The sequence below is a fragment of the Lasioglossum baleicum genome, chromosome 19 (assembly GCF_051020765.1).
Source record: "Lasioglossum baleicum chromosome 19, iyLasBale1, whole genome shotgun sequence".
NCBI classification, from domain to species: Eukaryota; Metazoa; Arthropoda; class Insecta; order Hymenoptera; family Halictidae; genus Lasioglossum; species Lasioglossum baleicum.
Window position 1 is genome coordinate 5052955 of NC_134947.1, and position 25372 is coordinate 5078326.

Below are 25372 nucleotides of genomic sequence, written 5' to 3' on the forward strand. Positions count from 1 at the left end.
GGATACCTTCAGATTGTAACTAGAAAGGAACTAGAATCTTACTTGACGTTGGGTCGAAAAAATGGGTCTGCGCCTTGACGTTTTTTGTCCTTATTTGAGCAAATTTTGGGCTGGGTGAAGGCTTATTCTAAAGGGGAAGGTTAGATGCAGCGCGCTCTGGTCATGATTTTAACGAGATTATGTTTACATCTGATAATATGAGGGCCCAAAGTATACTTGGGCCCAAATAAGAAGGTACTTGGTCTGCGCATGTTATTGCGCGTCAGCCATGAAATCTTCAGCCTTCGAAACTCAGCCGTCGCGAATAAGTAAATCGTTAAACGACTGATGCGTTAAACGACTGATATGTTGTCTAGCGAATGGAGATACGATTCGCATGCGTGAATTTAATGTGAAACACAGCAGGCATATTTCACGTATCGGAAGGAATTCCCGCAAAATCCCTTGAGACTGTGAACTCGCAGCAGAGAAAATCGTTTCCGAAGATCAGGCTCCATACAGTAGTCGACCAAACATAAATTTAATTCCACACATCTCTGACGCACATAATGCTGTAGCATTTAATGATGAATGCGGACAATCAACATCGCATATTTACGTGTACGCTGCACAGGCTGGGGTATCACGCAGCGATGTGCAACTGTTGTTTTGCGAATCTCCGCAAACCGCTGGACATTTCGCGCAACACAGATATTTGGTGAAAATTATTACCGCCGGCCGTGAATGTAGAACGGAAATTAGATACCCGGGACCGCGCTGAGCTGTGATCTACGCAGTATGCAGCCTTAACGTCGCGTAAATGAAAACTGTTTGAAAATCGATGTGTCGCGCGTCTGTTATTAATAGCCGAGAGGGAAAGAGAGAGAGCGGCGAGCAAGATGGCGGTGTTGAGAAAAATGGTTTCGATACGTTGCACGACAACTGGTTCGCAGTAGCGCGTTATAGCTACAGTAAAGTCGCGTTTACTGTCCGCGATCGGGTACGCGATCACTGTCCAGTGCCTACCCACTCCACTGTCATGCTGTCCTTCTCTACGTTCTGTTCTGTTGGGGCCTTGGGCAAAGTAGAATTTCGGGGCCCCCGCGGGAAAACGTAGAATTTAGATGTTGGATCTTGGTTTGAGTTCGGGCTCCTTTTGCTTTGAGGCCCCGGGCATCTGCCCAGCTAGTTCGCTAACAACACTGTGGACAATCCATTAAGAGCTATCTATTCGAACACGGTGAAATCATTTTTCGAAATTGAATGTAAGAAATAGAATGAGAAAATATTTTTCAATCAGAAGATCATGGCCCGAACACTGATCATCACGATTCACAGACACGATCAATATTTGGATTGTTATTGGTAGACTGCGGATCGATGCATTAGCTAGATCGCCCATATTTCAAAGAAACCTTTCGTGTCCCGGTGTTTGGAGAACTCTGTCTATGTCCAATCAAAAAATAGTGATAGATGGCGATGTCTATGGGTGGAAAAATGTAGGTTCGCAATTCTTCGAGTCGACCGACACGTGCCAACTTTTACTCTCCCTACAAAGACCTATAAATTTGGTCTCGCAGTGAACCGGTCCAGTTCCCTCTCTAATACGATACACTATTATTCCCGGAACGCTAGCACGCGTCGGCTCTCAGTCCAATCAATCAATGTGGCAAAGGAAAAACGAAATCCGGGGAAACGAATGGGCTCAATAAATATCAGTCAAGCGTCGTTCCATGAACCAATATTTACCATCGAACCGTTTAAGGGATAATTTCATCAAACGCACCGAATGCGCGGAACACTGCACTGTCGGAACGCTTCGACGCTTTTCTTTTTGTAATCCGTAAAACTCGTCAGAGTTCGTTTGCAGTTTTCGCGGCACGTAAAACCTGCTGAAACCAATTCTCCAAAAATGATTTAACAATTGTTTTAACGATCACCTCAGATTGTTGTGCCTCTCTTCTTGTCTCTCCAGTAGACGTTATAACTTTGATTGGGTAAGCTTTACTTTACCGGACTGAAAATTAGTACCTTTCACCTGCGAATTATGATGCATTTGGTATGTTATCCAGTAGATTTGAACCTCTACAAGTTTCGAACCTCTAGGATCGATAGTTAAGTAGATACGGTCGCTTAAAGTTGAGCATTTTTGACAGGTTAGGGCGTCGCCACAAACCGTAAATATGCTGAACTTTAAGCGACCATATCTCCTCAACTATTGATCCTAGAGATTCGAAACTTTGATCTGCATCCGCGCCGGGTACAAATCTACTGGATTACATACCAAATATATCATAATCCGTAGGAGAAATGTACTAAAATTTTGAGTCCGGTAAAGTAAAGTTTACCCTCATTTTGTGATCGTTGTAAGCGATAAAATATGATAAAAAGCAATTTTTATCATCGCCAAATCATCGATTACTGTCCATCTCCGGTTCGCGATCGAAGTTTCTGTTAGAAGAGTCTATTAGAAACATTAAATCAAGGCTTTAAACGGAAAGGATCGAGAATATCGCATTGTAGACATTTAAATCGAGCGGGGTTAGTGTTTACGGGGCTGCTGTCGCACGGAAAACCTGCTTTAGGGTGCGGATAATCCGACTGATCGAGCCCTTTACGTCACTGTACGCCTGGCTTCGTAGCTCGGCTTTCTCCCGTGATTAAGCTCCAGTAACCTTGCGGATCGATGGAATCGCAATCACCTGATCTCGTATTCAACATTCGCGATCGGACACACGATCTCATGCGTCAGCCACGACCCCGTGCCACCGCCTGCACACCTATCTCTACCCCATGGTTTCGCCGACCTGGCGACCGGGGGGAGGGGTTAAGCGTGTTGGTAGGCGGCGTCGGGTAGCTATTACAATTTACACGCGGTTATATGCAGCTAAACGAAGCAACGGGCCTGCTAATTGTGGTTAAGTTTAATTCGCGTCGACGCGCTGCCTCGGTTACGGATGCACAGACACTACAGGGATAGGGAAAGACCGTTTCATTTGACGTGTACTTCTACCACTGCCGCTACTCCCCCGCTCCCTCGCCCCTCCATCCCTACGTTACTACCTGTATCATGACGCCTCGCAGTATGCAGTTAGCGTCTGTCTCCCTCTGCTTATACAATGCACAGGGTGTCTCGCTTTGGCCTCCTGTGTCCTTCTAGTCCTTTGAGTAGAACGCCCCGGCGGACAAGTGAATTTGTTTAAGCACAAACATACAACAACAGCCAACTGAGGGTGTGCAACCATCGCCATGCGACAGGGTCTTCCGGCCAGAAATGCAGGTCATTAAGAAGTAATAAAACAGACGGAAATATGGTGAGAACCACTGAGAAAAAAGTGTTACGTCCATCTAGTGGCGACCCGGTGGTGGAACAGACATCGGCTAGTTCACAACTTTCCATCTAGTGGCGACCCGGTGGTGAAACAGACATCGGTTAGTCCACGACATCCTCTTTCTTTCCTAACCTAGTGGCGACCCGGTGGTGAAACAGACATCGGCTGGTCCACGACAACCCTTTCCTAACCTAGTGGCGACCCGGTAATGAAACAGGCACCGGCTAGTCCACGACAATCCCGTTGACACGAACAAACTCGTAACAGGTTCCTCGGCTCGTAACAGCCGTAAAAACGGAATGCGTGCGAGCCAGTTAATAACGGAACACCCCGTATAGGCCACATAAGGGCGTGCAGGTCTATATATTTGCGCGTTTACCAATACCGCGGGCAGCGTGGGGTTATTGGCCAATAATATGGAGGAAAATCGGCGTGCGCCTGCAATCACCGTCCCGTTTTTTGCTCGGCGGGCTTTACAGTGGCGGTTGACGACGACGACGACGACGACGACGACGACTGCTATTATAGACAGCTCGATCGACAGAAATACGAACACAACTCGAACGGGTGCTAGCGAAAGGAGAAGAAAGAGCCGGGACAGGGAGTGTGCAGGAGGGGCTAGGGTAGGCACTTACCAAATTGTCGATGGACAAGCACGATCACTCAGCGTCAAATTACCGGAGGACTCGTAGCACGTGATGGAATGGAAGCCCATGGATGCAGATGGATCCCCATTGTTTCTCCGGCAAGGTCCTCTAAAACCGGGTGAGACAAGCATTCGGACCTTTCCCTCATCTCGAGCATTACCTGCTTCTGCCTCGGCTCCCGAAACAACCTCGTTCTACTATAGTCCCCACGGCGATTTTCTCGCGTCTTCGTTCCTCAACCCAGGTTATACTCCTATTTCTCCTCTTTTTCTTCTTTTCACGGAGCCCCGGCGCTGCTTCGTCCCACCACCTCGTCGCCCCCGCGATCTTTTTAGCTTTTGTTGTAGTAATCTCGTACGTTATTACGATTCTGTCAGCTCATTTTTTAAGTCCTCGCGTTCGTTTTGCCACAGCGGGATTTTATTCATGGAAAATACTGGGCCAGATGCAAAAATCGTGGTGTCGTACACAGAACCCTCCTGCTCGATTCTATCCGAAAGTTGTCTTCGGAGTTTGTTTAATAAGGGATTTTTTAATAATATTGTGGCTTGCAAATCTTGCCTCGCGAAATACAGATAATGTAAAATGTATTGAGAAGTTGAATTCGTTTTTAAAAAATGAGTAATCTCTAGTAGAAACGTTTCTCGCCTCCAGCAATTTTCCGAGGTCGAAAACAATGTATTGGTATTTTGAAATGCTTCTTTGTATTTTCTATTTGGTCTATCGATTTTGGTCTTAACCCATTAAGCGTCTTAATTAACGCTAACGTTGTCAAGTTGAAATATGTTAGAGAATTACGAATACATTTCTTGGTTTTTATTTGAACTCAGTGGCGGATCAAGCCAACCGGGGCCCCTAAGGGGTCACAATTTCGGGGCCTAAAAAGAAGTTTCAAGAAAATCTCTCATGACCTTTTTTTTTAGCGAAGATACCTGTTAACGGTAGCCAGGGCTGTTACACAATTTTCCAAGGTAAACATTTTCTGCTACAAGCACGGGGCCCTCAAAACTAAACCGCCTCTGCTTGAACTAGCAACAGCGAACTTCTTCCTTCTCCATGACGAGTATACTCGTCGTTAACTAAAGAATCGTCATGTTTTCATGCCGAGCATATTCCACAGGAACATCGCAAGGGTTAAATGCATAAAATCCACAATCTAGCTTGAAATATGGAGTCGCGCGGGCAGATGGAATCGGTTCGTAGGTCTTCGGGAGTAACTTGTTAGCGTTCTGTGTCTTACAGGCACGGGGGAATTCGAGAATGGGAATGGAATGTACTTTCGCCCTCGTTGATAGAAACTGTAAGGTAAAACCAGTGGTAAATCGAAACTGCGACCCATGGAATCGATTCGAATGGTTGATGAGTTTATCGGGTAGCTTAGTTGTTGGTGCATGTTGTGCCCGTCTTCGAGACGCGATCTTGTAATCCACGAGGGGGCAGGGTAGTAGCGATGGGAGCGATCCAACTCTAACGATTTTCAAGTAACTCGGTGATCAAATATTGCATCATTGCAAAAGTTTTTTGATACAGTTCTATCAAACGATGGTGTTCCTTTAAACAGCGTGATTGCTAGACTCAGGATCTTCATGAAAAATAAACAATGTTTGCATTGATCGCAGGACACAGGAGCCAAGTAAAAATTGCATTCTTCTTTCAATTATCCTATTAAGCTGAAACGAATCCATTGATGCCCTTAAATATTTTTAACATGAACACGATACCCATTTTTGTCATAAATGCATAAAATCCGCTGTCTAGCGATTGCACTGAACATACTGTAGAAAAAATGTATTATTTTTGTTCAGATCGAAAATTGATGTGATTTTCCAATGACGAGATTAGTCTGAAATAAAATATATTACATCATATGTGAAGCTGACCAGGATAGCTGTATTACATATTCCTTTTCTCAGTAATTTCGCCGGTGTTTACCATTCGAGGGTTGAACACAATTGTAAAGACTTTGCTGTTAAAAATCGAGGCTGCTCTTTACTTTACCGGACCCAAAATTAGTACCTTTCTACTACGAATTATGATGCATTTGGTATGTATCGCAGTAGATTTGTACCTGGCGCGGATGCAGATCGAAGTTTCGATCCTCTAGGATCAATAGTTGCGGAGTTATGGTCGCTTGAAGTTGAGCATTTTTGACAGGTTAGGGCGCCGCCAAAAATGCTCAACTTTAAGCGACCATATCTCCTCAACTATTGATCCTAGAGAATCGAGACTTCGATCAGCATCCGCGCCGGGACTCTACTGTAGAAAGGTGCTAGTTTTGAGTCCAATAAAGTAGAGTTTGCCAAAATCGATACTAATCGAGAAGGATCACGCCCATCGCTACCAGATTGGTCAGGATAATACCGCGTCCGTCGCGTCGCGTCGCTCGGAGCGTTACATTCAATGGAATTGCCTTGCGGTGAAGAAGGGCTGCTGGAGGTCCGCGTTACTCCAGAACTAAAGTAACGCTCCTCTGACGTCATATAAATGATAAATGACGGTCGGTTCGTTAGCGACGAGGGAAACTCTCGCCGGTGACGACACGGACTTAAGAATTCCCTGTAAGGATGGAAGACTAACCGTGCCTGATCCTTGAACGTGGCTCCGGCATGCCAGGACGTTAAATAAGAATGTTACATTACACGCTGTTATCGTGATTTCTAACCGAGAGAACTCGGAGAGGCTCGAAGCTTCGAGACGCTTATCTAATTCATAAAGGAGAGCCTTATGGCGTTCGTCCGCCGATGCTGAAGGGGAAAGTGTAATTTCGAATCGGAGATGAGAGAGAGAGAAAGAATCAAATGGGAGATCGAATGCAAAACTACATTTCTAAATAGTTGAACAATCGAGTATAAAGAAAATTTCTTTCTTTGCTGTTCCAATTTCAAGTGGCAACTTGTAGAGGATACTGAAGGTTTCTTCAACTTGGAACACGATGAATTCGTTGAGAGGAATGGATGACACGATAATACCGGTTCTTCGTCCCGGCAAGGACATAATCCGTCAGTCCTTGGCACCGTCAAGAAACTGCACAGCTGGCGTCTGTTATTTTGAAAATTCACTGCTCGGAAGCTCTTCGTTTCGCGCTTTAAGTATCGTAATCTGTTAATTCGTCCGAAAGAAAGCACGAGAAGTGCGCAGTTGGACGCGATGAACCTTCTTCAAGTATTCACTTGATTATATTCAAATATACTGGATCTTTAATTTCTCGAAAACTAATTACTATTAACCGTTCTATTATTGCCTTTAATGCAATAGCTGCGTCCAGTGCACACATGGATCATATTCTATCACACTTATCGCAGATACGTCAGCAAATTCAAATATTGAAATACATATGTGTGTGGTAGTAGTATAGTATAGTGTGCACATACATACATATAGTATTGACAGTCGCGTGATGCTACTATACACATCGAATATGTATATAAATGCAAATAATCAATAGGTACTGCAGACATTTATGAATTCAACATGAAATTTCACGCTACAGTTTAAGGGAAAACAATTTCCGTAACTCATTTAATTTGGATACCTCGAAAACAAAAATGGAAACATTATCAGCAGAATGCAGATTTTTTTACGCAAAATGAAAATTGTCTGCATTTGTCGCGAGACACAGTAACTACAGTAGATATTTGTTTATTCTTTCTCATCATTCGAATCGGTTGAAAATAATACGAAATATGTGATATGTTTAAATTCTTTTTAATGTTTATCGTTTTACTGTTTTACTTTTGATCTACTCGTTCTTGTCGTGACGATCACATTTCATTACGGTTCCGCAGTATGTAATCATTAATGTAATCATCGCATGATAAAACAGATTTGAATTTAAACTAAATCACCGACGAGATACTATTAAAGACTGCCAGACTCTGTGCTGGCAATACGAATACGGTAAATCCTCTATAAACGCAAAAGCCTCGTTTGCATTTATCGTAGACGGGAAACTATTTTCTTTTAGCTTCAAAGGCCGAGCCGAACGTAGAGAATCGTCATTTAAACCACTAAATACAGTTGAAATGATATCGTGTTTGGTCTTATTTTGATTAGGAAAATGCCGCAAAAATATTGGTGACAGTTTCATAGAAAAATATAAGTAATATTATATAATAAAAAAGATTAAATATTGGTGTTACATTGCGAGGACGCACGGGTCTTTGAACTGATATATTCTTTTGCGTTTATCGTGTACGGCCTTTTTGCGTTTACAGAGGATTTACTGTACCAACATCGTTAAAAGTTCCGCTACCGACGAGAGTATTAGTCGGTGGTTCTGCGATCTTCACCTAAATAGAACCAGAGAATATATGACAGTGTTCACCGGGTGAACCAGCTCGAATAATACATACATTTTTCTACAAAAAAACTGCGCAGGCGCATCTAAAAAAGAACGTTTCGAATAGTCAATGCATATAATAATATTTCCATTTCGCCGCAACGAGGATAAATTGATACAAGCATTACGAACTACGTATCCACATTTGCATTCGTCACTGCGCATCGGCTAAATTACGCCTAATAACAATTTTATGCAAGGCGAGACATTTAATTGCGCGGAATGGGACGTTGCTCGAGCCAATTAATAACAACAACCCGGAGGAGTTTTTATATGTATCAACGGAATACGCGCTGGCTGCTTTAGCATAAAACGCGACTAGATAAGTCGGTAATTATCCAACTGTTTAACCTCCTCCGTGTCAGCGTGCGTCGAGACGACACGATTCTTAAATTGACCGTGGACCGTGAACCGTGGAGCGTGTTAGACATACAGCTGAGAAATCTGGAGAAATTCGAAACTAATCGAAGAAAGGTGTTACCGCAATCATAAACCATTTCACGCAGCTGGAACAGAGTAGTATGTCTTAGTATGTTCTTTAATATGTTCGTTACTTTACTTTTCAAACGATTGGGTTCCCTCACAACTGTATCGAATTTACACTCGTTTACACTCTCTGTTCGTAAAAATATTCCTAATAATTGGTAATTCGTTCCATCGCGTCTCTGAAAATTGATAGAAAAGTGAACTCTCGGCTGGCCTTTATTTTAGCAGGCTCAAAGTTTCTGCCTTTCTCCTACGAATTATGATGTATTTGGTATGCAATCCAGTAGATTTCTACCAGATCGAAGTTTCGATCCTCTAGGATCAATAGTTGAGAAGATATGGTCGCTTCAAGTTGAGCATATTCACTGTTTCTTGACAGGTGAAATGTCGAAAATGCTCAACTTTAAACGACCATATCTCTTAAACTATTGATCGTACAGGATCGAAACTTCGATCAGCATCCGCGCCGGGTAAAAATCTACTGGGTTACATACCAAATACATCATAATTTGCAGGAGAGAAAGGTACTGATTCCGAGTCCGGTAAAAAGTCAATGCCGCTTCGCTTTCATTTCCAGCTGTTCCTCGTGCCGCGTATTTTAGTATTTTCATAGTGTTTGCTCTTTCGAAGGTTCGCAATTGACAGGGGAAATTAGTTCTCCGGCGACGTGCCGTAATTATTTTAAACACGTTAATACCGCGTCGTATAGAGGATAATTGAGATCCGTGTTAGTTTCTCTGGTTCAAAATTGTATTATACCAAAACTCTAGACTTGGCTGTCGTTACGACATACTCTATAGACGTTACGCTGCTTCCTTCGCCGCATACGAATTGGATAGCAATGTTCACGTTCGCATAATCATAGAGTTTCCCCATTGCTTTCGTTACGATTTCCTCGCGCACAGCAGCAGCGTTCCAAAACTTCGGTACACGGCCAATCGTTACATCCGGCAAAAAACAGTTCCGGTTAACTACTGCGAAATTTTTTGCCGGTGGACGTACAGACTGCTCCGGGAGAAGAATATTTGCATTTTCGGAGGAGGCGGCAATTACTCTTGCGCATGGAAAATATTGCTGCGAGTCAACTGTTTCGAAAACGAACACGGAGAAAAAATTGTATCGTAAAATCTGAGGGCTTGAAATACAAAGGTACACTTGCAAAGCGACGCGAGAACCCTCGGAAACTTTACAACGCAACACACATTCCGTAACTGTCATAGAGATCGAAAATATGCGAGTAATAATATTTTAGTAACGCCTTGTTAACACCACAAACACACATCTGTGAACCCCGTCACGACTTTCTTATGACCAGACTGCTAATGGTCTCTAAATAGAAGTTAAACTCTTCCTTTGATCATTTTGATAGACTGAATTTGCTCATTTTGTTGTGCATGTAAAGGAGGATCACAGGATCACACTGTAGACGAAAATTTCCGAGAACATTGAAACAAAGGCTGCTCTTTACTTTACCGGACTCAAAATTTGTGCCTAACTCCTACGAATTATGATGTATCTGTATAGATTATGTGCAGATCGAAGTTTCGAACCTCTAGGATCAATAGTTGAGGAGTTATGGTCGCTTAAAGTTGAGCATTTTTGACAGGTAAGGGCGCTGTCGAAAATGCTCAACTTTAAGCGACCATATCTCCTCAACTATTGAACCTAGAGGATTGAAACTTCGACCTGGTACAAATCTACTGGATTACATACCAAATACATCATAATTCGTAGGGGAAACGTACTAATTTTCAGTCCGGTAAAGTAAAGCTTACCCGAAATGAGTATCGAAGATATTTTAAGTACCCATGCAAGCACAGATTTCTTTATTTTTCCTCCGGAGTCCTCATTTTAATTGCCGTGCTGTGGGGCGCGACAAAAGCGAAACGTTTTTCAGTGGCTCGCATTAATTCGCGTTTCGCGTCTCGTTAAAACGCGGCTCGCGTGTAGTTAATCGTCGAACAGGCCACTATAATTCGCATAGAGCATACATTACTTCCATAAATCTAGGTGTTAATGCACAGCAACGCGACTAATTGCGCGAAAGACCGTGCACTGTTTGAGATCGTGTTGTGGAATACTCCCGCCGAGCAACCTGAAGGAATCTAACGTCCGTTTGGTATTCAGATAGGTCGGGGGCCGCTTCCGGTTCTCGCACGCACTCACGTACCCACGATCCTTTCAACCGGCGCGGCGCGGCGCGCCGAGTGTTTGGAATCAATTTAACCCACCGTGAAATATGTCGTTACACATCGGAACGGTATTCATGAATCTAATGCACATAATCCTTCGTTCCATGTCAAACTGTTTAACCATTCGTAGATTTGCCGGCGTCTAATAAATCATCGACAACAGTTGTTACGCGCACAAATTCGTTCCCGACCCCTCCTCGTTCTTCGTTTTAATATTCGTTTAAACACGTTCCTGCCTTGAAATTCTCTCCCATATACATAGGTGAAAAGAATTCTGTTTTACGAATTACAAAAAATCGATTTTTGGTGAACTTTACTTCACCGGACTCAAGATTAGGTCGTTTCTTCTACGAATTCTGACGTATTTGGTATGTAAACGAAGTTTCGATCCCCTAGGATCAATAGTTGATGAGATATGGTCGTTTAAAGTTGAGCATTTTTGACATTTTACCTGTCAAGAAACTGTGAATATGCTCAACTTTATCTACTGGATTACATACCAAATACATCATAATTCGTAGGAGAAAGGCACAAAGTTTGAGTCCGGTAAAGTAAAGAGCAGCCTCGATTTATTCTTCACTTGTTTCGATCTATTTGATCTGTGGAATATTTCTGTCGAATGATTCGCGAAAACTGGTTACTATCGCTGGATTGAACAGAAAAATGTCTAGTGCTGGGTCAGCTACAAAACTGTGTACAGCAGGATGAATGTTTAGGAATGGGTCAAATACAAAAATATGTATCAAATAAGTATAATTGAATGAAATATGAAAATGTCTAGAGCTGAATCAAATATGTAAAGTTTAGAACTGAACAAAATATACATACAAACACGTAAGCTGGATCAATTATATAAACTTTTAGAATATAAAATATAAACACGTATCTAGTTTAGGAACATTAAAGCGCGACTACCGGTAGTTACTCACCTAACGCAGAATATCAGAGAATGTCAAAGAAAAATGCACAAATGCACCGCCTGTCACAGCGAGCACTCGGAATGTACGCTGAAAAGCTTCTATTATTCGGAATCCGTACGTCAGATTCTCAACTGCTTCGTCCGTCACTCTTCATTCGCCGCGCCGTTAATACTGAACGCACCACGAGCGAATAATCGAAAGAATGGTTTCTTATTCGACAATTATTATTGAGGAGAACAGCATTCCCCGTTCAAGCGTCCATTACAATAAAAATCTCGAGAAAGCGAACTAAATTCAATGTTATCATTTCGCCGCCTGAATGTAACAACTAGGCAACTTACAATTCCTTATTTTAGAGAAATTGGTGAAACAGTATTTTACGGTTTTAAGATTATGGTATGGAGACACCGTTATTTTAAGCATAATGTCAATATCTGCTTATATTTCTTTATTTTAAGTGGAGCAATACATGGAAAAACATCATTTATGGATTAAAAGAAATATTTATAACATATATAGAAATCTCTGTATTTATTTTTTATCTACTTTGAACACTGCTCACTAGATGTCGCAGATTACTTTGATAGGTTGCCCAGTTTTTACATTAAATTCTACTTGATTTCTCCTTTAATACGAAGTAGATAACTCAAAATGTCCAAATATTTCAAGTTACCTAGTTCTTATACATTCATTCGGCGATTTAAAATAGCTCAAAAATTTTTTAATTACAGTTTTAAACAAAATTTGATTTTTAGACGCGTCTACGCGGTACTGTCTCCTTAATGTTAATTTCGCAGCTCGAACAATGGGGGTGAAAAGGGTGAGACAATAAACGGGACAGGGCGACAGCGTCTTTATATCGTTTCTATTGTAAACGAAGGATGTCTTATTAGGTGCAGGACGAGAATCTCTGAAGTTGACCGGGTGAAGGAGACGAGAGCGAAATACAGAAACACGATGAACCTAGTGGTTCGGGAGGTTAGTAAGAATGGGGGACCAACCGCTGAGAATGCAACGGGGACGAAGTAGACGAAGAAAAGCGGCAGTCTCCGGAGTTTGTTCGCTCCGGAGCATAAAAGCGGTACGATGAAACACATCGAGAGGCAGAGATAGAATGTCGCTTAAGCGTTGCCGTGGCCAATGGCCCGGAATGCCTTTTCCGGTATCGGGGCAAACGGCGCGTTACACGTCGACGCCGAGTTACACGTACTCGTAATTTTTCGTCTAGGACGAGGAAATCACGGGTGTCGCTTGTGGATAACGTGTTTCTTCCTTCCCCTCGGTTGAATAATCGAGACGCCATTACCGTCCATGACTCCTAGCCTAGCATTGGTCGTCGCGTCGGCTCGACGAGCGACGCTGCGCAGGGGTTTCGGTTTGCGTTCGAATCACTCGTTTCACCGTGACTCGATATTTCGTGGCTGTTCGTCCACTTTACGGTGCTGAAACTTTTCGAAACATGAAAATGTCCCTTCGATATTGTCCTGTAGTACAGAAAAACAGTTTCAATTCTGAAAAAGAGTCAATATACAGGGTGAGTACGAAGAAACAGAACACCTAAATATCTCCGTTACTTTTCGTTGTACAGAAAAAATCTTCTTAGGACAAAGTTACACTGTTTGAAGGGCCACGTAATACATCAATCGATGCAGCTGGACATTCGTTATGAAAATGTACTAACCCATGTATGTCGAAAAGTTAGTAGTTCAGGAGATATTTCAATTTAAATAACTCTAAAACAACATTACTGTCGTACTAAGACGTTAGCGTTTACTTGCTAGTGTAAATTGAAGAGTTGCAATTGAAATTGAAAAATTGAAGTTGAAATGTAAGAGTAGAAATTGAAGTTAAAATAGGAGAGTTAAAATTGAGGTTGTAGTTAAAGTTGAAATGGCAAAATTGAAATTGAGAATGAAGTTGAAGAGTTGATATTGAAATTGAAGTTGAAATGGTTGAGGTTGTGAACGCTCATAACAGTTATCGAGGAAGGAAATTTGTAACAGTTATGATTAAATAGTACAACTTTCAAACGGTAGACAATAATTTCATAATCGAATCAAAACTTAATCATGTTAAATAAGCAACCGAAATGAATTCTCTCATTGATGAGAGAAACAGAAAACATTACATCGACACTCTTCAATTATTTCGTTCTCTCGAATCGTCGGAGGAATAAGTAACATTCGGTTTTCAATATAGTTGATCAGCAAATAATCTTCCAGTGGATAAAGGATTTTTTCAAAGTACGCGACTGTGAATTATTTTTCTGAAAGCTGCAGCAGACCTTCGGGCGATAAATTCGCCGATATTATGGGAGGATCTAGCCATCCCCGTTTCCGCAATCAATTTCATTTTCTATCTCTGCCGACTGGCCAACAGGAGAGAGTGTGTCGTTCGAAACGATCGGCTCTATAAAGTTTAATCGCCGATATTTCAAACGTATGCATCTGTACGCCCATTTTAGAATTGCCCAGGCACGAAGAGCAGCATCCCACCATACTGGATGTAGGTCGAGTGCTTGTAGGGTATACAGATTGGCCATACATCGAAACTAATTCTTGCATCGCGAAAAATTGCGGACTGAGACACTCTACTAGCTACGCAATTCAGTTTATTAATGCCTATTCGATTATGTATCTAATTAAACAAAATTAACTTAATGAAGTTTTATTAACACAACTATGAGCACTAAGAAAACACGTCTATTTGATTTAAATATCACGCGTCAAGTGAGGATCGTTCGGGCTAGAGAGCATTCAACGATGCATCGAACAAATAACTAACGGTTTTAAAAATCAAGTGAATTATACAAATATTATATTATACTCTCACATGATAGAAATAGAAACACTCGAACTAAAGAGTGTAGAAAATCGCCATGATAGAGAAACAGGTCCCGACCCGTTTAAAAAAAAAAAATATTGAATCGATCGTTCCTTGAGTGAAACAATAGATTCATTTTGACATATTTCAACAATGCCAATTCATTTTCATTATTATCGTTACAACGCGTTACTTTTTACTGATTTATTGGAATCAAGTATTTATCTCAGCTTCATGTTTTGTCGCGTTCTCATTTCATCAAGTATGTATGTTACTACACCTAGTCGAAGCAGAGTGGGGGGAACTAATAAAGACAGAATAGAGGAACTGATGAAGATAAAGCGGATGAAAGTTCCTGTATGTGTACTTTAGCTTACCTGGCACGCTATGCTGATGTAGCCAACGAAAGACATTAGTATCAGAAAGTAGCGAACAGTTTATTAGAACACATTATGAAGGATCACTGAAAGTTAATTCCAACTTGGGTGTGTGTGTGCAGAAATGATATTCTAGAGTACGGAAAAATTTGGTAAAATCAGAATTTAAAACATCTATATTAATGTATTTACACTGGGCAATATTGTAACGGTTATTCTTAACACTTTATCTCATCAGTAGACTGCGGATTTTATGCATTTACGAGAAAAATAGACACGAACAATTTAAAGCTGTGGGCATATTAAAAAGATTTAAGGACATCGGTGTATCAGTTTCAGCTTAATAAGATAATTAAAAGAAGAACGAATCTTTTATTTGGCTCCTTCGGCTTGTAATCGATGCAGACAATTTTTATTTTACTCATTATACTCATCACTTTTTATTATACTCATCACTTAGTAGCTGGATTCATTAGCTGTAATTAATTTTTTAAATGGAATGTTTCATGCTGAACCACCTAATATTTTGATCGTAGCTTAGACTCTACACGCTGAAGCGATGAAAACAAGCTGTGTTTAAATATTTTCCGTAATTACAACAGCGATCGCGGTTAATATTTAAATCTGCGGGGCAGATTACATCTGATCGGATATTACATGGCAAGAGGTTGGAGCCCGGGACGTATCAGATTTGAACATCAGGCAAACATTGTAATATCCCGTATCTCTCGATCGGCGCTGTGATATCAGGTCGGCGAGCGGCGCGGACGCGACGCGCGGCGCGTTGGTTAGGTAGCCAGGTTCTAAGAGGCCGGCTGAATCGGCGGAGTAAGAGATTCTTTGGTCCCGGGGGCGGAATTTGTGAAAATGAGAAGGGGATGAGACGCTCGAGGGTGCATGACGCGCTCGGGGAAGGTGAACGGCGTCGATACGAAAATTAATCGAGCACCTGAGAATTGAAAGTAAACTTCCCCCGGCGGGAGTAGATCCTGGATATAGCGTTCCGGGGGTACGTTTAATACAGGCTCTCGAGATGAGAACGCCTGCTCCGGGACGCAATGGCTGCCGGGTTTACGGCGGAGCGACGGTAATGGATGCGATCGTTTGTTCTGCGACACGACGTGTCCTCGTTTTTGTTGTAATTTTATACGTTTAACGGCCGGCCGAGCAAGACGGGCCGGAACGTTCGAAAAAAATGCCCGGCAATTGTTTCTCCCACGGTGATTTATTCATTTTCGAAAAGAATGATATCGTCCCACCTCTATTCGGAGAGCTGCGCGCGCTCGCGCTATTAGACGACGCTTATCAAACGACAAAAACGAACGCGTACTAAATACGAGCTGTGCTAAAAACTCGACATTTTGTGAACGAAAAAAATATACGACGCTGTGTACACAATCGCCTAATATTTCGAGGTTATGTTGTTGACAGATGCGCAACCTTACGATATGACGTCTTACGTCTGACACTGGCCGCCGTAACTGATTTTCAAGCCAAAATGATTTTAAACCACTAAATACAGTTGGCATTGAAAACTGCCACGAATCTATTGCTGGATGTTTCATAGAAAAATAAGTAATAACAAAAAAGATTAAGTATTGGTGTTACATTGTGAGGACGCACGGGCCTTTGAACTGTGCCGACGACAGCGACTCTCCGCGTCGCATTAGTAGTGGTTACCCGAGCCGAGACCAGATTACTACAGTGGAGGGGATATTTTTTTTGCGTTTATCGTGTACGGGCCGTTTTGCGTCGACAGAGACATTACTGTAAACGCATTTCCACTTATGAGGGTTCAGAGAAATATTTGCTGCGCAGGCCCGATAATATCCAGAGTGTCTTATCATTTTCTCCAGCACTGTATCATCGCGACACTGTGGTGGCAAATAATCGAATCAATGATTGTCCGCGGAGAAGATAGACGGCGCGGCGTCCCTATTTCTCAGCGAGTAGACCATTACTGGAATCCCAGCCAGTAAATGCGACGAGTGTAGTGCTTTAATCAATTTCAGTCCCCGACGCATCCTCCCCCGTCATACCGCACCTTTTTCCTGTTTACATTTGGACCATTTGAAATCCTCGTGGAACGTCGATGCAGCGGAACGGTCGTTTCTTACGTGCCAGCTCGAGTCCTCAACGAGATTCCTCAGACGGCATATTATTTATTATAACTGCACCGTGCCATAACCATCTTGCCTGTGTTATAAACGACGCCATGTAACGCGCAGGCAGTATGACATATCGGGGAGACATATTTACCGAGGTAGATCCTATTCGGACTATTTACTCGACAACTCTCGGCAGAAGCCCGCGCCCCCCACCTCCCCCCCACCGGTCGCTTCTATATAAAGTCACCCTTACAAATGTTTAAACACGACGCGAGCGGGAGGAGCGTGTGCCGTTACGATGAAATATTATATTTCTATTATAGGAGGTGTTCGTTTGATATCCATGCGATATTTGCTACGTCACGGCGAAATGGAGCGCGTGATTCACGGATTCTCGGCCGGCCCCAGAGCGTCGGATCCAATAGAATTTCTTTCTCTAAAATTCTTCGGGATAATAGAATATGTGAAAGTCGCGCGTTATTATGGACTGGAAACTTCTCCCTTGGAATGAGAGAAACATTATCGATGGGAGAATACCTTCGATAACTCCGACAAAAAATAAAAATAATAAGATGGAGTGAGGTACGGTGACTCACATTCATATTCGGACGCTCTAAAAAAACGCGATAATCTTTTCAATATTGGACTGTGCGATTCAAAATTTTTTCGGAAGCTAGAGCACTCGACTGTTGCACTTAAATTGCACTAAAAAAGAGAAAATAATTTTTTCACACATTGGCGACAATAAATAAAAGCGTGGAGCGCTAAACTATATTGACGCAGTCTTCGTAGGCGCTCCACGCTTTTATTTATTGTCGCTAATGTGTAAAAAAATGATTTTCTCCTTTTTAGTGCAATTTAATATAAGCGTGGAGCCTAACGAAGCCTAACGAAGATTGCGTCAATATAGTTGAACGCTCCACGCTCTTATTTATTGTCGCTAATGTGTAAAAAAATTATTTTCTCCTTTTTAGTGCAATTTAATATAAGCGTGGAGCCTAACGAAGCCTAACGAAGATTGCGTCAATATAGTTGAACGCTCCACGCTCTTATTTATTGTCGCTAATGTGTAAAAAAATGATTTTCCCCTTGTTAGTGCAATTTAATATAAGCGTGGAGCCTAACGAAGCCTAACGAAGATTGCGTCAATATAGTTGAACGCTCCACGCTTTTATTTATTGTCGCTAATGTGTAAAAAAATGATTTTCTCCTTTTTAGTGCAATTTAATATAAGCGTGGAGCCTAACGAAGCCTAACGAAGATTGCGTCAATATAGTTGAACGCTCCACGCTTTTATTTATTGTCGCTAATGTGTAAAAAAATTATTTTCTCCTTTTTAGTGCAATTTAATATAAGCGTGGAGCCTAACGAAGCCTAACGAAGATTGCGTCAATATAGTTGAACGCTCCACGCTCTTATTTATTGTCGCTAATGTGTAAAAAAATGATTTTCTCCTTTTTAGTGCAATTTAATATAAGCGTGGAGCCTAACGAAGCCTAACGAAGATTGCGTCAATATAGTTGAACGCTCCACGCTCTTATTTATTGTCGCTAATGTGTAAAAAAATTATTTTCTCCTTTTTAGTGCAATTTAATATAAGCGTGGTTTTTAAAAAGTTCTTTTTGTATATTTTTTACTGTGTGTAGTTTCGTATCTTTTTGTCTGCAGATGAAGCGCTGGAACCAGCGCGATCTCGACGGTGGTAAACGATCCGAACCTCCGCAATCGGTCCGATACGGCGTTTTGATACGTCGACGAAAGGTTCGGCCGCGCTGCGCGCCGGTCTGAATCATTCATAAGCATTACAAATTGTCCGAAGGAGAAATGTAGCCTGACGGGGGACGAGTTCGTTTTCCGACGTACGCGGCTCGAGGAAAAGATTGCTTACCATCTCCTCTTCCCAAATTCCGACATACTTCTCTTTCGTGGCTGAAATATATCTTGCAACGGGGTAAGCTTCGCAATCACGCGGAAGCCAGTATCTTGATTCGAATAAATCTCCTGTAACTCGGGGATTCTGCGAACGTGGAAAAGGTCTTTTCGTGACAAGTACACACGTAATGGGGGGAAGCTTTACCCCCGGTAGGATCCTAGATACGCAGTATATGCTGACGCCGGTCATGAATTCAAAACAAGGATGGATCTCGGCTACGGATAACGTAATTACGCGGCCACCTATGAGCTGTTGCGTATCCGCTCCACGACCCTTACCTCGCAAGCATCTCGCGCCTGCAAACAGAAACTACTACTACCGCTACCTGTTCTCCTTGTTGTACCAAATCTTATCACCGGCAGATCAACCTGAACGTGCCAGGATTTAACAGGATATTCCGGTTGTTCATTTCCAAAAGAAAACCTGTTTTTTTCACCTCCCAGCCTCCGGGGATAATTTGCTTCTGTACTGTCGATGTGACAGATGTGCAATAATCTCTTAACGACTTAGACCTTTATGCAGGGTGTCCGAAAATTCGTGAAAATCCCGAAAAGGGGTGGTTCCTGTGACCATTTCAAGCGACATTTTCCTTTGCGAAAAACATTGTTACAATTAAACGTTTTGTCAATTTTATACCAGTAGTCATCTCTCCCTGAAATAAATGGGCGAAATGGAGTTTTCTGTAATTATTTATCTATGTGTATATGTCGAGCTGCGATTAACGTCATACACGTTTTCCCGTATTGTTATATTAATTACACAAATTAAGCAACGCGCATTGATTAAACGTGGATCCTAATTCAGCGCCATGAATTAAACATAGCAATGAAATTACACACGCTCCTTCGTTTTATAACCTTCTGTTAAAACTTTTTATTTTCAAACTTCGTTGCGCTACTGAATTCTCGACATTTTTTGAAATACTACAATTGCACAATTTACATCGATATATTTATTTAGTATTTTAATGTGTATGAATAGCCACACGCCTGTACCACGAATGATCAAGAAGGAAATTGCTGACAGAAGACAATGGGGTTAAAATCGCGTTTCTTTCGCTGGATCGTAACGAAAACAGGGGAAACCGGGTGGATGGAGGAATTATGTAAGCCGTAAGCGATCCCGTAAAGAGCGAGCCGAGGTTCCCAGCGTGAAACATAGGGAAAAAACCGGCGACAAAGAAGCGTACACCCCGGCGCGGCGCTTCCAGTTTCCGATTTTGCTTTTTCCTTGGTCCTATTCTACGAAGAATGCTGCGTAAGAATGGCACGAGCAGCACGGAAGATTAAGGGATCCAAATAAGGATCTTTTTGAGCGAACACGGTCGCATCGGGGGTGGTTTACAGTAGCGCACCAACTTTCTTTCGTTGCCCCGCCCATTATTTGCATTGGAAATTCACTGTACGAAGAGCAGCGACGTTCGATGTCCACACGATTGTTGCTTCGAGTTAATCCCGACACTGCCTCCGTCGGGATTTTCAATTTTTCTGTGATTTGGTTGTTGAGGACGCTCTTCTGCACGGGCTCTCTTCTTCTTATGACAGCCAACGCGGAAACACGTCGTCATTCTGTACGCTTACCAAAGTGTGATAACACTGTCCAACACCAAAAATGTTTCGAAAATACTGTTGGGTGGATCTTATAGAGTTTTCCGCTCTGATTCCGAATCTGCCCTTAATTTTTCTCCTATACGCACAGTGTTTTGAGGAACATGGCTTTGAAGAAAAACATGTTTTTCAACTTTAAACAAATATTGTGATGTTATTATAAAAGATATTGAATTGTTCTTTGCAGCAAAAGATTCTGTAGACTTTCCCGAATACACTGATATCCAATATTAATACATTACGATTGTTTTTAAACACGTTTAAACAAGCATTAAAGACGGAGAGACACCACTTTTGCACCAATTTTTTAGGATATTTTTAAATTTATCTCGAAAAATAAGGGTCCAGCGGTAAATCGAACTATACTGCTCGATAGAGCAGGCTTTTATCTTGAGAAACCACCTTGTGAAGTTTGGAACGTCGACGTTTTTTTCGAACCAAGAAGCAAAATATATTCGCCCGACATAAGTTGCCGCCAGTAGCGTGAAAATATTTTGCTTTCTGGTTCGAAAAAAACGTCGACGTTCCAAACTTAACAGAGTGGCTTCTCAAGATAAAAGTCTGCTCTATCGAGTGGTATAGTTCGATTAACCGCTGGATCCTTATTTTTTGAGATAAATTGAAAAATATCCTCAAAAATTGATGCAAAAGTGATGTCTCTCCGTCTTTGATGCTTGTTTAAACTTGTTTAAACAATCATAATGTATTGGTATTGGGTATCACTGGATTCGGGAAAGTCTGCAGAATCTTTTACTACAAAGAACAATTCAATATCTTTTATAATAACACCACAATATTTGTTTAAAGTTGAAAAATATGTTTTATTTTCAAAGTCATGTTTCTCAAAAACTGTGCGTATAAGAGAAGAATTAAAACAACTCTTGTAAGATCCACCCAACGGTATATTGGAAACGTAAAAAAAGTTGAAATTTGTTTGACAGTGTAATAAATCAGCATATTGTGCTTCTGGGAATCCATTATTTTACGCCATTGTGGAAACACTGGACAACGTTGTTTCATACCGCGAAGGCGACACCAAATTCACGTGCATGTGATACACGCATCCTCTCCTTTTCCTCGAGTTCTCTTTGAAAAGCCGCAGTAAGAAAATTTCAGTTCACCGGCTCGAACCAATAATGCGTAACTTTGGCCAGAACGGTTTGAAGTTGATTAGATTTCGTTCGAAAGCAGTTAATTCTCGATCGTGCCGCGAACTTACAATGAATCCACAATAGAACCGTATTATCTGGGTCACGTTGATTACTTATTCGATGACGAAGTTCTCGACGCCGAAACCAATACCGAATGCTCTTACTTACGAAGTTCAAAGACTCGAAGGATAGTGCCTTCGCCGGTGGGAGGGATTTAACTTGTGGTTACTAGCGATTCCCGTATACGATTTGCGAAGACGCCACTCGATTCACCGAAGCAACCTCTAATTCGCGCACACGGACACACACCGCCGCGAAAATTGACTAGCGTCAGGCGCAACGCATTTACGAGGGACCGTGCTAAAAAGAATCCAAGCACAGTCCGCATCTTGGCCTTGCTGCGCGACTTTCGGATCTCTATCATCCCAATTACGTTTTCGCTCTAAGAACACGTTCACTGCCAGATCGTAACCTCTAAAAGTCTTCCAGTAAAAGAAATTCAATTAATCAAAGCAAAACTGGAAAGACAAAATTAATCAATCTTTCGTATCTTCATTGAATTTAAACCGCTCGACTATACCACAATAAAAATCAATTTATCCGACTTGGTTGAAGGATAAGCAATAATAAATAAATGATAAGTGGACTGTTCACACGATACAGCGGGAAAATAGCATATAGAAATTGCATCGAGTTCGAGAAAATGTTATTCGGACGTTCTCACGATTTCGTATTCATTTCTGGAAAAGTTGTTCACATTTTTTTTTTTTTCATAATATTCCCTGCTGGTTCTCAACAGTTTCGATTGTGATTCAAAAAGAGATACGATATTAAATGATAAAGTAGTAAAATATGAAAGAAGAGATAAACCGTTTTATCATTTTCGTACTTTTCACAAAATGAATTTCGACGAACGGCCTTTTGGTTCTTCACAGCACACGCTGCATCACCATCCAGCCCATTTACCATACTCGTTTCAGCGACGTTGTGCAAATGCGATGCGTAAAACGTGAATTTTCACGGATGCATAGGATGTCAAGAATGCAATGGTCGTACGTTCTAGGCGCAATACACTCCCTCCCCCACCAAGTTAGACAGACAAATCTAAAGCTACGTCCTCGCATCAACCGATCTCGATGAAACTTTCACAATGCACACGACCCACACAGATCTACAAAACATATTTCTCAAAATTTCAATATATAGGCCCGCATAGAAAAGTTGTAAAATGCAACATTCAGTGTTTCCTCTGCAATTCCGGTGAAATGCAATTTTTGAAAAAATTTCTTTTCACATCCTGTAGTAAACTAATTGCTCTAGCTCTCCAAAGAAGTTCAAATCGCATAGTCTAATAGTTGAGAAGTTACGGTGTTTTTAAGAGTGTCCGACTATTAGTGATAGTCACTGTGTGTATCAATGAGAGAAATTTATTTCGACTACGGTTCCTTCGACGAGTAGAATGCGTTACAAGCATAAAAAGGTTCGGCCTTGAATTTCAAGGTCGATGTCAATTTTGCGGCAATTTTTCTTTTCACAAATCTGCACCGATCCGTTGGAGTACAAACACCATCTGGCACGAAACAAACCATGACCCTGAATATTGTTACACCGTGTGCATATGTACAACGCAACGCGCCGGTCGACGCCAGTGATGGGATTGCTGGCGCTTTTCACGCGCACGCGCGACGACCTCTAGCCTCGGTCAAGTACGAAGATCGGGTACCTTGGTCGCCCTGCTAATTTCCCGCCATATAGTCTCCCACTACTTTCCCCCCAGTAGTTCCCCACTTTCGGACGTAGACGTAGACACGGCCCTGACGAAACTCGCGCATGCGTGCGAAAAGCGCCAACAATCCCATCACTGGTCGACGCAACAAACAGCGGGTAGTATGTATCGCGGAAGCGCGACCGAAGACAATGCTTCAAAGTTTAATTTCGAAAGGGGAGGTCAGTCCGGCCGTTTCGCGACAATAAAGTCGGGTTCGAGGGGGAAGGGGGGGGGCGACGACGAGGTAAAAAGGGAGCAGCGGGACCCGGTAGCTTTACGAGAGGCGTTCTTAATTGTCGGGAGTGTCACGGGTCCCGCCGTAACCCGTGAAGCAACAACGGTTGTCGTTGCGGAGTCATCGATCAGAGGCACAAGGGACACACGCGACGCTCTCGCTCGAGAGAGAAACTGCCGAACAGTTCGCGCTGGACGTTCAACCTGTTTCGAACGGCGTTCCGGCCGCGTTTCGAGGTCATATTCGCCATGATTTATTGTATTCGCGTGCGCGACCATATGTAGACGCGTCACTCTCCGTGCAAACGGCCGAGATCAGATCGGGTTTATAGATTATCGATGAACGGTCCCCGGCGAATAACGTGCCACCGGAGCAGAGATAAAACTTTTCATGAATGGCCGCGCGCACCGATCGAAAAAGGACGGCGAAACGATCAGCTGGTGAACTGCCTTTCGAAGCTACTCTCTTCAGAGGCATTCGCTGTCCTATCTTCTCTTCTCCCTCTCTCTCTCTCTCTCTCACACACACACACACACTAATTCTTTCTCTCTTCGAAAGAGCAAACGTGAATTCCATCTGATCGATTTGACGGCCGGCCGCTGTAACTTTGATTCTTGGCAAAAGGCTGTGGCCCGAGTCTCTTTGAAGCGTTTCTCGCTGTCTCCAGACAAACGATCATCCCTCCGCCGATACCCACGGCAATTTCTGTTTGATTCTCTTCGTTCCGAAAATGTTTTCTCCGTTTAACTCCGCTGTCCATTTGGACGGATCATCCTCCGAGCAGATTTTTTCGACGAGCGTCGATTGCATCCTATTTGAAACGGTAATATCGCGTACATGTTTTTGTTCGTAAACTTGATTAACAATCGAAAGAAAAATTTCCACCACATTACGACTTCGTACAAAGTCATATGGGTTAACACAATATGTACACCATTGTGAGAGAGATACTCTTACTTAATAAATAAAATTGTAAATTGTAAATAGCTTATGTAAATTCGGTATTGTATTGACATATCGAATGCTTTGAAAGTAGCGGAAATTTTGCAAACTGAAGCTTCGTTACTGATTAAATAAATTTATCCTGCTGCACGGTAATAAATCGTTTAATTTGTACAGTCACCGATTTCAGGTTTCCCCTTGCGCGCCGAATACGCGATTACGCGTCGCATTTCATTCGAAGACATTTAATGAGAATGAATTTTATTCCATTAACAGTTTGCCCCAAATATATATATATGATCATCGAAGTTTTATTGAATCACGCACGCATGGCTTACCGATTTATATACGAACATACGTACATACATACATGTATATATATAACAAGCAATAGGTGCTTGTACTTCGATGTGCAGTGTCACAAAATGTTTCATTAAAACTACTTCTTGCTTGGCAACTTTGCGAAAATTCTCCGGCAAATTCTTTAAAACATATTTAAGGAATCCATGAGTATCATTGAGAAAAGAGGAAAA

General features: G+C 42.0%; 1 protein-coding gene across 1 annotated transcript in view; it reads left to right on the forward strand.

Moving 5' to 3' along the window:
• LOC143218485 (uncharacterized) overlaps window positions 1–25372 on the forward strand; it is a 190764-nt gene that overhangs the window by 134587 nt on the left and 30805 nt on the right. The window lies entirely within an intron of this gene.